Source organism: Aptenodytes forsteri, unplaced genomic scaffold (assembly GCF_000699145.1).
Source record: "Aptenodytes forsteri isolate BGI_AS27 unplaced genomic scaffold, ASM69914v1 Scaffold320, whole genome shotgun sequence".
Taxonomy (NCBI): domain Eukaryota; kingdom Metazoa; phylum Chordata; class Aves; order Sphenisciformes; family Spheniscidae; genus Aptenodytes; species Aptenodytes forsteri.
In genome coordinates this window covers 934,252-947,861 of record NW_008794890.1, presented here as the reverse complement: position 1 = coordinate 947,861, position 13,610 = coordinate 934,252, and the positions used below count along the sequence as shown (strand labels likewise).

At 41.7% G+C, this 13,610-nt stretch overlaps 1 protein-coding gene across 1 annotated transcript in view; it reads right to left on the bottom strand.

Moving 5' to 3' along the window:
• PRKG1 (protein kinase, cGMP-dependent, type I) overlaps positions 1-13,610 on the bottom strand; it is a 514,986-nt gene that overhangs the window by 418,924 nt on the left and 82,452 nt on the right. The window lies entirely within an intron of this gene.

The window sequence follows — 13,610 nt, the reverse complement described above, 5'->3', positions numbered from 1 at the left end:
CTGCACAGGCTGCTGCTGCAGTTACCAGTTGCTAGCAACACTTCCAAGCTCCTCTGACACGCATTTCTCCTACATTACTGGTAAGGTTTCCAAGTGGAGAAACAAAGCCTTCTGGCACGATATATTTGGGTAGATTTCAAGCTAAGTTAAGAGAATTGCTTTAATGAGCTTGGGAAGTGATGACATGTAGCAAATTGGGAAGCTGCTATGCAATTTGTGGTGCACATCTTCACGTATATATTGGACAACTGAACTGAATCCAGGCAGTAACAGCACTTCAAACCTTGGCTTGAACCAGCTGTGTAGCTCCTGATATGCAAAGGAATACTATGTCTAGATTTCACCCCTACAGACTAGTACAGTGGCAACGCTACAGGAATGTCACGGCATAAATGGACAACGAAAGCACAATAGCACAGAAAAACTCTTTAGCCTTTCAGCAGCTACCTGCTCCATTTTCTTTTCCATGCTGAGATCTGGGCAAGGGAGTACTCTTGTACTTGGCAACTCCATGGAGCACAGACAGAAAGGCATAATTCAAGCAGACAGACCAACCGCGATCTCTGGGGAGCTGCCTACAGGTGTACCTCATGACAGAGCTGACGGCATGACAATACATAATCATGGCAACAGAAAGCTGAATCCGCACAAACAGGCTCCTCCTGGGGCACTCCTACCCAGTGTGTATTAATAAGCCTTCAAAAGTTTATCATAAGAAAGCCAGATCTGTTGCAAGGGACCCTCCCCATGTAGCTTTCAAATATTTATTCAATTATACATACTTATGTTTGAGCTATTTGCCACTAGCTTTGTGTTAAGCTTATTCAACAGAAAAGCTGCTTCAACACTCTGTTCACTTCATGCCCTACCTTTCTTGTAGCATTTCCAGATATTTCTTATATATGCTTATTTGAGAACCTCTACGTTTTTCCTCTATGAGCAAATAAGGGATGGATCTGTCTACATCAACCTAAAGTATCCTTCTTTAAGAAACACCAACACATACTCATGCAACTAAACTAGATATAAATCCTATTGCTCTACTAGAAAAACTACACTAGTTCTCAGCTGGGTGTTACCACACACAGCTTTTAAAGAGCAGAAAGACCAATAAGCATAAAACATATTAAGCTCCATGGACAAAATCTGGGATGGACCTACTGCTCACATCAATAGTGAGGCTCGTCCAACAAGTGGTTTGAGCCTGAACAAGCTTCACCAATAACTCACAGTATTTAGTCCTGCTAGCCGTATCTTGAAAGAGAAACCCAACCTAATCATACACATTAGGTCAGGGTACTGAAAGCCCCCAAGACTTGAGTCATCCCAGGATTGTAATCCAAGACCTCGCAAGGTCACAAGGCAGCCAACTTCAAACATTTCAAAACAAATCAGCTTGCATTTTGCTGACCATCGAGAAGTCTTTCATCACATAAAAATAACCCCAGCGAGCCAGCACTAATAGCAAAAGCAAACCACTGTCCTCTAGCAAGAAAGGATTCGCATGTTTTCTGGGCATTAGCAGCTGAGACAAACCCTGTGAGGAGCTGCCACTTACCAACCTAAACACCCTTGAAGATGATTGGCACACATAATCACTTTTTTAAAAGGCCCCCACGCTCCCAAACCATTTGCACATTTTTAAAACATTGACCTCAAATCTTCATCTCCAATATATATAAATACAGACATGTTTCTAGGGACTAATTTTAAACACCAAGCAGAGTTTGCCAAACAGAGAAGGAGCTGAGCTACAGCATTTAATACTCCTGTTTCACTTTCCACCGGCTTCCAGCAAACTGCCTGCATGAAATTCATATCCTGTTTAATATCTTCAAATCCCTAAGCACTCTGAGGCCCAGTCTTTGCTTCTGGTTCTTGTTTTTTGGGGAGTAGAAGGGAAATTAAGAATTTCACGTGTGCGGTTCCCAATGGTGCCTTGGATCAAAGGCACTACCTGGGGAGCAAACACTCTTCTCTGCGGATGTGCATGCAAAGGGAGCCGCTTCTCTTGAAGGATGCCACGTACAGGCTGCCAGGTTTGCCACAGGGGCAGAGAATTCACAAGGGGAAATCTAAATCAGATCTAAACACCTCTTTAAGTTTCCTGCCTCCACAAGTTTATAACTTAACCAGCGTTTCAGACCATGGCTGAGTAGAGGGATCGTATTGCAGCTCCCCGATCAATGTTGAAAAGTCCACAAGAATTTGCACTATTGTCCTGGGATTACAAAGCAAAGGACATCCATATCAGCTGAAAGCTGTACTGTTTCTACTCTGCTATGCCAGTTAATAATCTAGAATTCATGATGCTTCCAAGAGCCATCCACAAACTACAGCATAGAAAGATGCTGTGCCCCCTAACCCTAAAGTCAGCCGATGCACAGTGATATCTATGACCACCACGTACTTATGGGGAATACAGCAGGGCAAGAGTCAACTTACTATTTGCTGCTCTCGGTGCATTTTCAAAGATAACAAGCAAAAGTGGCCACATTTTCACAATCAGTAGTCAACTCCAGTGTGCAATTCTCTTACCCAGCTCTACATTATTCTGGGGTTTAACAAAGCTTTTAAAAGACGGAAAAATACGCATGTAATTGGCTTGTAAGGTCTCTGTGGGGTTAAAAAGAAGACGGGAAAAACCAAGAAGGTCACGCATTAGTGTGGAAGTCATTTTCATGCCCCACTTTTTCAGCTGTGGAACATTTCATTTGGAAAATAATCACTCACAAGTAAGTGATTTCTCCTCCTCCCCTTACAACAATAAATATTTCCTGTGAACTAGTGTTTTGAAAATCTCAACAGGTTTAGAGGTTCAGTTGCGTACAGATAAGCATCCAAGAGTTCAAGTGTATCAAGGCTCCTTTGATCTACACACCAGACTCAAAATCCTAGGAGAAAAAGCTCTCTTGCAAGATTTCCTGTATTCCTAAATTTTTGCCAAGGTGGAAATATCTTACTCCTTTTTCACAGCAGTTCAGTGTTTTTACTTCCAGCTTAGCTGCAAACGAGACACACGAACAATTTAAAGGAAGCAATCCAATGAATAGATCAGCTTGCACATGCACGAGTATGCAGGAAAATCTCTTGGGAGGACTGAGGCTTACGAGAGTTTCTCAGAGTTAAAAACAGGTGTTGGCTCATTAAAAATTTGAGGTGAGCATTGAACAATGTAGCCATTGTTTGCATTGGACTGCTCTATCTTACAGAAGAAGCTGGCAAAAAATAGGGTTTAGCCTCCCAAGTTAAAGGTTCCAACAGCACAGAGATCTTCTCAGCCCAGAGGACCATGGCCTTGCAGAAGCCCGCATCTGCAGATCAAATGGGAGTGATAACTAAATATTTTATATCAAGCCAAAGCACCCTCAGGTCCTTCAACCCTGGATGCTAACCTAGAGCCTGCTGTTGCATTTCACTGCCACAATGGGTTAAGCCAAGATTTTGTGTGTTAGTCTCTTTTCCTATACCTTGCAGAAAACAACTGAAAACTAGAGAAATCTTCTCTGATGCTCACTTTGAAACACAAGTTCTGCTGCCAGGCTTCTACCACCCCATCCCAATGTGTGCTATCTTAACGAAGGGCTCCCAGTAACAAGCAACAGTGCAAAAGGACCCGCTGATTCTCCAGTGAGACACTGTAACAACCAACCCCCTGAAACTAATGAAAGAGGAAAGTGGGGACCCAAATGCCAAGGCATGTTTTATTAACATCACCCATGGTCTCAGAAGGCTGGAAACACGCTTTGAGTTGCAGAACTGTCTGTAATACTGCACTGATACTTCTGTGGGCTTTAACAATGGAAAAGCTCCAAGCTGTTTCAAAGTACAGAGGAAATTCATATCGCAAGCCTTGTTCTCTGGGAAGGGAGAGGAAAGGCAATCCAATTATCTCCCCAGACAGAAGGATGAGTTTTGGATGAGCAATCAGCATATCTGGACAGTTGAGGATATCAGACACTAGCCAACCTTGGGCCCTGCTTCGTTTACATGCTCAGGCACACCCCACACAACTCAAATGAATGTACTTCAGTGAAGTTATTCACAACAGGGAAAGGAGGGTGTGGGACTCGGGCCCTGCTTTTGACTTTCATTTGCACACAGAAGACTCAATAATCATCAGGTATATCTTGAATGAGGAAACCCAAACCTGGCCCTGCCAGAAAAGAACTGTCCCAGACTAAGTGCTGTCTTGGAGTAATATGAAATGACAACATAGAGGAAAGGGCTAATTTCAGGTATATATAAAATAAACTTATCATTTTCTACTTTATTATTATACTTATATACTTACTGTGGGTTAATGCATGGGAAATGGGAAAAGTCTCAGCTAGTGGGTGTTAACTGGGTGCCCTCCAGCAAAGTGCACACCAGGGTGAGACAGCCTGGGGAAACCGCTTCCTCACAAGAGAGCGCCATCAGGTACCCAAACCTCTTATGTTTATCAATAAAGTATGATCCCTGCTGCTTTTCTACAGTGAAAGAGCACTGCCCTTCTTTTAGGCTTTGCAGGACTATAGTTTAATTAGGAAAGTGTTTATAGCAAGGATGCTTAGATACATCTCAAATAATGACTTTTTAACCTTGCACTGCAATACCACCTAGAAAAGTTCACTCTTGGTTTAAAACAACAGCAGAAAGCCACAGTTCAAGGAAACATTGAAGCAACGTATGGTTGTGAGAAAAAACCCTACATTCTTAGCAGTGACCTCCTACACTCCAAAATGCTCATTTTGGTGTCTCTCATTGAGCAGCCCTTGCATCTTAACACACTAACCACAACTTGAGCTCAACATGCACATACAAAACTCAGCCCTCAGAGGAAGCAGCAGGCACCCCTCTCACTCCCAACACCTGAGCAGCTCTACACCAAGTGCCAAGCAGGACTCCCTGCCCCAGGCTTTTATAGCCAGTGCCCACGTGCTCTTATGCATCACTGCTCTCAGGTCATTGCGATTGGCCCGGGCGGCCGGGACCTCTTTAAAGGAGAAGCAGGTATGTGACCAGCTCCTTAGTGGCTAATGGCTGCCTGCCCCACAAGATGGCCTTGGGTTCCCCTACTCCCCACCCTCCAGGTGCCATCTTGTGGGTCAGGCAGCACTGAGCTCCAAAATAAGCACTTTAGAGGCCTCCTGGAGAACTCCGAAGGCTTTTTTTTATTTAGACAAAGTCATTTCTTAGAGGATGTATAAACACTGTTCCTTCAGCAGGTCAGTGATTTAATAAACCCCTCATTGCTTTGAAATGTTGTTTTCACTCCACTGAGAAGGCTGGATTTTACCTCATCTTTAGCTAACTCTGGTTCAGGTTGGCAGGAGGAAAAAAAAATAATTCACCTTATTTTCTCTCCGTATCAGTGTGTCTCAGGCTGCTTGCTAGCATTGATGCTCATAACACAGAGCAGAGGGAGAGCGCCATGTCCTTTCCTAAATTTCAAGCTTATTTCAAACCTTATTCACAGATGAAAGCTCCTGTTGTCCCAAGCTCCCTTAAGCTTGAAGCACTGCAGCAAGTCTAGAAATATTTTTGGCCAGCCACAATGTTTAATTAGGAGCAGAAAGCTACAGCAGTAACCTCCAGGAGCCCACAAAACCAAGATATTGACCAGGATGGACATTCTCCCACCTGAGGATTTGTGTCCTCCATTGCAATCAATGATGAGACACATCAGCAAAACAAACAGTTCTGCAACTGTATTTAATGCCTTGGGATTTAATGCCCATGTCCAGTCATTAAATAATGCAGTTTGGGATTGAGATTCTGAGGCAAAGAGGGGCAGTGCAAAATCCAGTCCTTGGAGGAACATCCAACCTCTTGAGGTACAACCCAGAAACTGTGGAGAAGAGATGGATGGCTGCTCTGCCTCCAGCAAGGCTCAATGCCCCTGTATTAAATACGGGCCCTATGCTCACAAAATGTGCTTGTAGGAATAATTTAGTAAGCTTTAAACCTCAAAAAGTAAATGTTTTTTGCAAGTTGAGTGATTTCTGAATTCCTGGTTATTTTTGTAAGTTTGCAAGAAAAATGTGGAAATGCCTTAGGTTTACAGGTGAAAATATTGAAAACAACTGCAAAGAAGCTACTAGGGGAATAAATATGCCCACCTAGTTAATTTATTTAAATATTGTTTATATAACTGAAATATATTAGGAAATTTTGAGTGAGTGTAGTAAGTTAGGAAGGAGGTTTAGTACTTGCGCGCGCTTTGGTGTCATTTGTTCGACATCTATTTATCAAAACTAGCAAGGTTACAGCAGTCAAGAGGTGCAGATGCCTTTTGTTTCATTAGCTTGAAAATGCATATTTGACATACCAGTATAATATTTCCATTATGAAGGCTATTGACTTATTAGCATAAGAAGAAAAATCCAGAAATGATGTGAGATACCTGCCTCTTTATGGCCCTTATGCCTAATGTTCGCAGGATTTTGTTAATCCTCTTGGAGCAATTTAAAAAATGTAAACTGAATCTGAACGTAGCGTTTACCTGGCACCTCTTTATGGGTGTTTTAGATTTGGTATTTATTTCATTCTGAGTCATGACTAATTGCTAAGATGTTATGCAAGCACACCCAATCTGTGTGTACAGTGAAGAGGAAAACTCCCATACGTGGTCACTCCGTGGCACCCTGTTGCAGAAGCTGAGCACAGTTTATTAACTGTTCATGTTGATAAATAACAAAAATCAAACAAATGTCTGTGGACACAACACTTACTAGTAGAGAAGAGCCTGTGGGAAAATGCAGAAATGGAATCTCCCTGTGCAAAAGTAATATATTTACCCACCACTGTCAGATATCACTCTTTGGGACTATCCATAGAGACATGTCCCAGGAGCAGCATCCACCTTGCACTGACATGCACCTCCCAAAAACGGGAAGGAGAAACACATGGAAAAGCCTAAAGCTCTCCAGCATTAGGCAAGCAGGGTATTCTTTGTCCCTCAATGAGAGATGTATTTTCAACTCTTCTTGCAACTGTAGCTCTTCTTGCATAGACTGCAATTTGCAGTCCAGGAATGCAGCAAAATGCTCAAAGCAAAACCAAGAAATGTCACCTTCCCAGCAAATCACCCAAAATAATCCCAGCAACAAGTAAACTGGAGAACTGATCTATTGTTTTCTTGCTTATAAGCTTCACTGGTGTTCAGGAATTTGAAAATTCAAGGGGAAGCTGAATTTGATTTTCATTAAGAGTTATTGGCAGTTTTTTTCTGACTACTGATCTGTTATTTATATCAGAAATGAAGTCCATAGTAACTTAAGGGTTCCTTACTGCTGCCAGCAGAATGGGAATGTCTGATCTGACACTTAAGCAATACTCACATTTCTCTGTGTACAATGGGAAAAAACTTCGCATTGCAATTTTATTCTCTGGGATACCTAATATCACTGTAAGACTTTCTGTTGTGGTTAGAGCACCTTATTGTTTTTAACTTCAATTCAATACAGCTACCACAGCTCTGGACCAGACCCAAAACCTCATCTAATCTGCACTTTTAGAGTTACTGACCTCTTAAACTGCTTATTCTTATATTTTAAGTAGGACTTCTACTGGTATTAAATGGCATGTTTTGAATGGAAAAGCTCTGTGCTTGACAAAAATCACTTCTCCGTTACAGATCAGATGAACTTTTCCTGTCTCAGCAAGCATGTGGTGAGGGCAGAAGACTGTGGCGGCAGCACTGGCTTATCCTACTCGGAGCATGGATGCCCAAATCTCCATTTTCTCCATCTGTAATTTCATTAATCAAATGATAGATCAGTACCAAGTATAAGGTCCAAAGCAAAACCAGCCGTTTTGTCCCAAATCTAACAGCTTTCACACATCTCCTCCAAACAACATTACCAAATCCCTCCTCCTGCCCCTAAAACCTCCATCCTAAAAGCAGCAATGGAAATGTTTCAGGTCTTGAGGAGCAAGAAGGGCAGCACAGGGAGCAGCCTCTTTCAAAGCCCTGAGTCCTCACCCTGCCATGGGCTTTCATGAGTGAAACCGTGCCGAGGAGGCATTGCTGCAGGAGGAGGTGGCAGAGCTGTGCAAAAATCCTCTGAAGTCTCTTGGATTTGGACCCTGTCAGACAGGAGTGCTGCTGAAAAAAACCAGAAGTCTAATAAACCATTTGAAAAATTGGCTTTAATAGGTTAAATAGATGCCAGCCTTGCCTAAAAATGCAAATGCAACATGTCTCCAGATTTCCCAGAGAGCTGCTTCAGCTCTGTTGAAAGAGTTAGATGTCAACTTTCTTTATTAGCTACCGCTACGTGTCTGCTCCCCAAACATGGCTGGAGCACGGCTGATATTGCAGAAACAATGGGAGAACAAAACACCAGTATTTATAAATTGAAAAATGCGCTTGGCCTGCAATGAAGGCATCGCTGCGTTAAATATTGCACCCTAGCTGGATTTTACAATCCAGTGGGGTCACACTGTCTGGAATATTACAAAAACATATTTAATCTTCTGGGAGCTGATGAACATGGAATATAAAGTGCCTTGGTAGATTTTCATTTCAAAAATAACCAGAGTTGGAACCTTTTAAATCGCTCTGGCCACAGCATCCACCACTTAAATCTTTCTAAGGTAGAAGTTGATCTGTAGCTCTCACAAAACAGAAAGGATTTTGTCTTGCATAAAACCATCTTGGGCCAAATCCTGTCTTGCTTGTGGTGACGCAGTCTTGGGAAAATTGACGCTGACACATAAGGTTAACTAGTGGTGCAGTGTGGCAAGAGCACAGGAGTATGCCCCCAGATCTCACAAATTTAAAAGAAAAGAGGAATTCCTCAACAGATCTCAGGCATATTATTAGGAAACTCTAAAGCCTCACAGAAAAGTTTGGGAAACACTCCTTTGCAGACTGAAGGGAATATCTTGGAGAATAAAATGCAACGCAAAATGTTTCCCATTGTGCGCATTGAAAAGGGAATCTCCACTTCTAAAAGCTCCAATCTGCAGCAAAGTGAACGGCTGACACCAGCTACATTTCTAACAAAAGGCTACAATTCAATGAAAAACAAACTTTGTGTAAGCAGTCCTTGCTATGAGAGCTATGCAGACGTTGACATTGCAAACTTGAGACCTCCCACAACCTGTAGTATGGATCGGTCCTGCCTGAACAAGCCTTACCAGAGGGACAGACTCCAAGCATGAGCGATAGGATCCCTTCATGCCTCCAGCTCTCAGACCCATTCATCCATCCAGATCAGACAGACCAGGCCACCCATTTTCTATAATCTGCCTGGCTGAATTTAATCTTGTGAAATCTCATTAATGACCCTCAGAAGTTTTGTCATAAGAGGGAGATAAAAAGAAAAGCAATATATACACCATCTCCTACAGGTCATGTTCCTGATAAATACAACCATATGGTAAATGCAACCGCAATAAGCATCACAACAAATAAACGACATACTAATTAAAGCTAGTCTTACAGAAACACTGAGTAATTGCAACCAGTCCTCCCACCTCCAGAAGCAGCACTAGGAAACCAGCAGGAGAATCTCATCCAGAGAAACAGGGGACTTGGACAGAAAACTCAACTATGACTGTGGCCAGCAAGAGAACAGGAGTCTCAAGAAGTCCTCACTAGTTAGGAGAAAGCTTCAGGTGACGAAACAACCAAAATGATATCCAAAAAGAGGTGGGAAGAACCAGACAGAGCTGCCTGTTGCCAGAGCTGCCAAAAGGAAAACTCTCTTCAGATCGACAGGTCAGGCATCAGGAAGGAACCAGCAATGGACCATATCTCAGAGAAATCCGCATTATACGTTGAAGGCATGTGACAGATGCACTCGACCCCTTAACCAAACTAGCAGCAGTTTGGTACAGGCTCCAAAGGAGGTAAAGGCCTGAGCCATGGCCAGGCCAAGAAATCCTCTGGTTCTGGTCTGTTCTCTAAGAACCCACAAATGAGCCGAGTGGCACGGACAGCATCGATGCATATGAGCTTGGAATACCAATCATGCGATTAACACATGAATAGCAGGTGGCTTTTCCAAGACTCATTTATCAAGGAACAAAGAAAGTTGCGGGTACAGGGAGCCTCACACATACCTTTCCCATCGCAGGTACTTTGACTATGAGCCAACCACTTTCTTCCATAAATATGACAGCCTAAGAGAGCCTTCTTTGAGCTCTCCCTGCTAGGCAGCGTGACTGCATGGCGGTCATCTCCCCTTGAGCTGGGACACCTCTCAAGGTTGCTCCTCAAGGCAGAGAGACCTTTTACTAACGGCAGATCTTTGGTAAGTGACTGATAGCATGCTGAATTAATACTAATGAAACATTACTAATCCATGTAGATATTAAATATTAATTACTATAAACTTTTTATAGATAATTCCATTAGACAAACCATTGTCCAAGTCTGAGACTAGGATTGGACCTAGCCGCACCTAAGCTCCATGAGGAGTTTAGAAAGCAAAGGGGTCCACTCTGAACCTCGTGACTCAACGGGAGGGTCTTCCTTACCCTTTTCATCTCCGATCTCTGTGTGAATCATTCTAACTCGATTTTAACTCAATTTTCCTTTGTATGTTTCTTCCATGCATGAATTGATAAGGTAAACCTTGCCATCAAACTTACTGAACCTTTGCAAACTCCTGTTAAACTTTGTTAAATTCAACCGAATTTATTGAACCCTGTGAAATTATTATTTTACCTCAATAAAACATACTGCTGCTTCTCTCTTTTGAGTGAGGTGCATTCCACTCTTTTGCAACAAATTGGCGTAGTCAGCAGGATCCTAAATCAGGATTCACGACAAATTGGTGTAGTCAGCAGGATGCTAAATCACACACATTCACGCCCCAATTGGCTCAAAACGAATGGCTGCAGGCAGCCAAGAACATTAGAGACTACAAATCCCATAGTGAAATACAATTGCTGGTTGTAAGAAAAGGATTTTTTTTGATTAAAAAAACATGTCTTTTCTTCATTCAGAACACAGAAAGTATCTGGATAAAACCACAAAAATACCAAGACAGTCATCTTACCTATGCCAAACTCTATCAAAAAGTATACCTTGTGCTTAATCAAACGTAGTATTTTAAATATGAACTTCTTTTAGCTGGTTTAAAAACAAAATTTGAAGTTAATCATTATGGGCAACTAACCTCTACCGTCTAAAAAAATAAGAAATTGACCTATTATACCTCCAGAAAAGCAGTTAATTGCTTAAAATATGTAGACTGATGTTCAGGAACAGCTTGAATTTTTTCTACAGTGAAAACCATCTGTTCTGCATGGTAGATTTCATGACTTTTCAGGTCCATTTCTAAATTGAAATGGATGTTTTAATGATGAAAAATGGGGAGAAGTGATGAATACTTCATTAAAGCACATTATTTCCCTGTCAAACTTCTATTCTCCTGACTGTAAGCAAAAATAATGTCTGAGCAGAGTTAATGTCTTGGGTTATCAGGACTGCAGATGCCGCTTGGTATTTTGTTGAACAAATAAGCTATTTCATAACTTGCAAACAAAAATGATTCAATAAATTGGAATTTCTTTTCCTTCTAATGAAAACCAGAGTTTTCAAACTCTTTAAATTACCTACATGTAATGCAAAAGACACTAAAGAGACTATATTTCTACCTGTTTACTTTCAATGCACCATTATTACGACCAGCAAGGCACATTAAAAACATAAATAGGTACACAGTATAGACTCAACGAGTGGTTCCTTCTGCAAACTGTATTTAATTATTTTAATAAGATGAGAAGATATAATTTCCTACCAACGCAAGCACATGATGAGGAACGAGCAAACTGTAGAAAACATTCATCTCTATCAGACAAATAAACACGCACTGTTTTTCTATAACATTTCTCAGTATATTTGCCAATTACCACATATTTTTTGACTGAAGCAAGTGTTTGCTCAAGCATAGAGAAATGATAACATAAATATCCAAACAGGGCTTTCTTTTGTGCTTAGGCAATTTATTAAACCAACAAGACATTTCAATTAAACCAACAAGACATTTCTTCATGGCATGAAATTAAAAAAAAAAAAAAGCTAGAAGAGAGTGACTGTATTAGAATTCAGAATAAGATACCAAAAGACTTCAAAACCATCAAGCATCAGAAAAAAACATGCAAGTCCCAAGGTACTGGGACTATTCCACTGGACTGGGATAACCATGCTCTGCTTCTGCCAGGACCTAGCCAAGACTTTCCAAATAACATCTGACTTTCAATATGTCACCTTCTGAAAATGCCCAGGAGGAGACTTCTTAAAAACATCTAGTATTCAAAGGATCGCTATGGCGCCTTTGATAATCAATTCTCTTTTCAGACATCTAAAAGATCAATAGACATTTATGAAAAACTGAGCCTGTGTTACATAACTTTAAGTTTCTTAGTAAAATCGTTGTTTATTAGAGATTCCCAGTGAAATAAAAGCCAAATCAAAAATGCAAGTGGGCTATCTTAAAGCTAACCTCTGAACATAACATGCCGAAACACTTGTCCTTTACTTGAAGACTTCCAGGCAACGGGTGAAATGTATACAACCTCCTACCTGAATGGTATCGATTCCCCTATACTCAGATAGGCTTCGATAGAAATACAGTTTTCTTTGCTTAAATCTTCCTCTCACTGTCAAAAAAACATTAGAGCCATGGGGACATTCAGAAAAATTAAAGCAAATTAACATAAGGCATCCAGACATGAGACACAAATTAAACTTCTGTTGAGACCTCCTTCCCCCAGGTTTAGGGGAACAGTAATTTAAACTCCTTAGTAGCTCAAGAGGCATCATAAAACTGGCCTTGGTCTTCTTAAAATTTGTGCCACAAAGGCCACAGCCACACCATCACCATTGGTATAAACACATGGTTGCACTTTGTGCATTACGGGTCATGAAGAGGAGCTACTGGCTGTGCCGAGAGAGGATAAGGTAATATACTGCCCAGCTCATCCACAGCCAAAAATTGGGTATCATTTGCAAATGAGATAATTATTTAGCTGACGACATAAGAAGAGCTACATAAAGCTGTAACAGTGCTTTGGTTATTTAACCAAACGAGGGGAAATACTACAATATACAACAACACTCAATTTAAAATCATGTACTTTAATTACATTGTAGTACTAAATATGATACTTGATTTAATCTAGCAAATTTCAGCTTGTCAACAGGAACAGAGTGATTAGGCAGAAGGAATGGTTACGGGACTGGTGCCACAGCCAGGGGTTCGGCTACTTAGACCATGGGACTCGCTTTGAGAAACCTGGTCTACTGGGGGCTGACAGGGTCCATCTGTCAGAGGAGGGGAAGAGAATCTTCAGTCATAGGCTTGCCAAGCTGGTGAAGAGGGCATTAAACTAGAGATGCCAGGGGAGGGGAACCTCAATCCATCCCACTCCTACCAGTTTGATGCCAGGGACAGCAATAGATGCCCAGAGCCTGGAGAAGGAACACAGGTCAGCAGGAGAGCACCTGCAGAGCAGCACAAAGGAACTCCAGCCAGTGAGGCAGCTTCATCGGGGGCCCAACTTAAATGCCTCTACGCAAAAGCACATAGCACGGGGAATAAACAAGAGGAGTTGTTAGAGACATGCGCACGCCTGCAGGGCTACGACCTTACTGGCATCACAGAGAC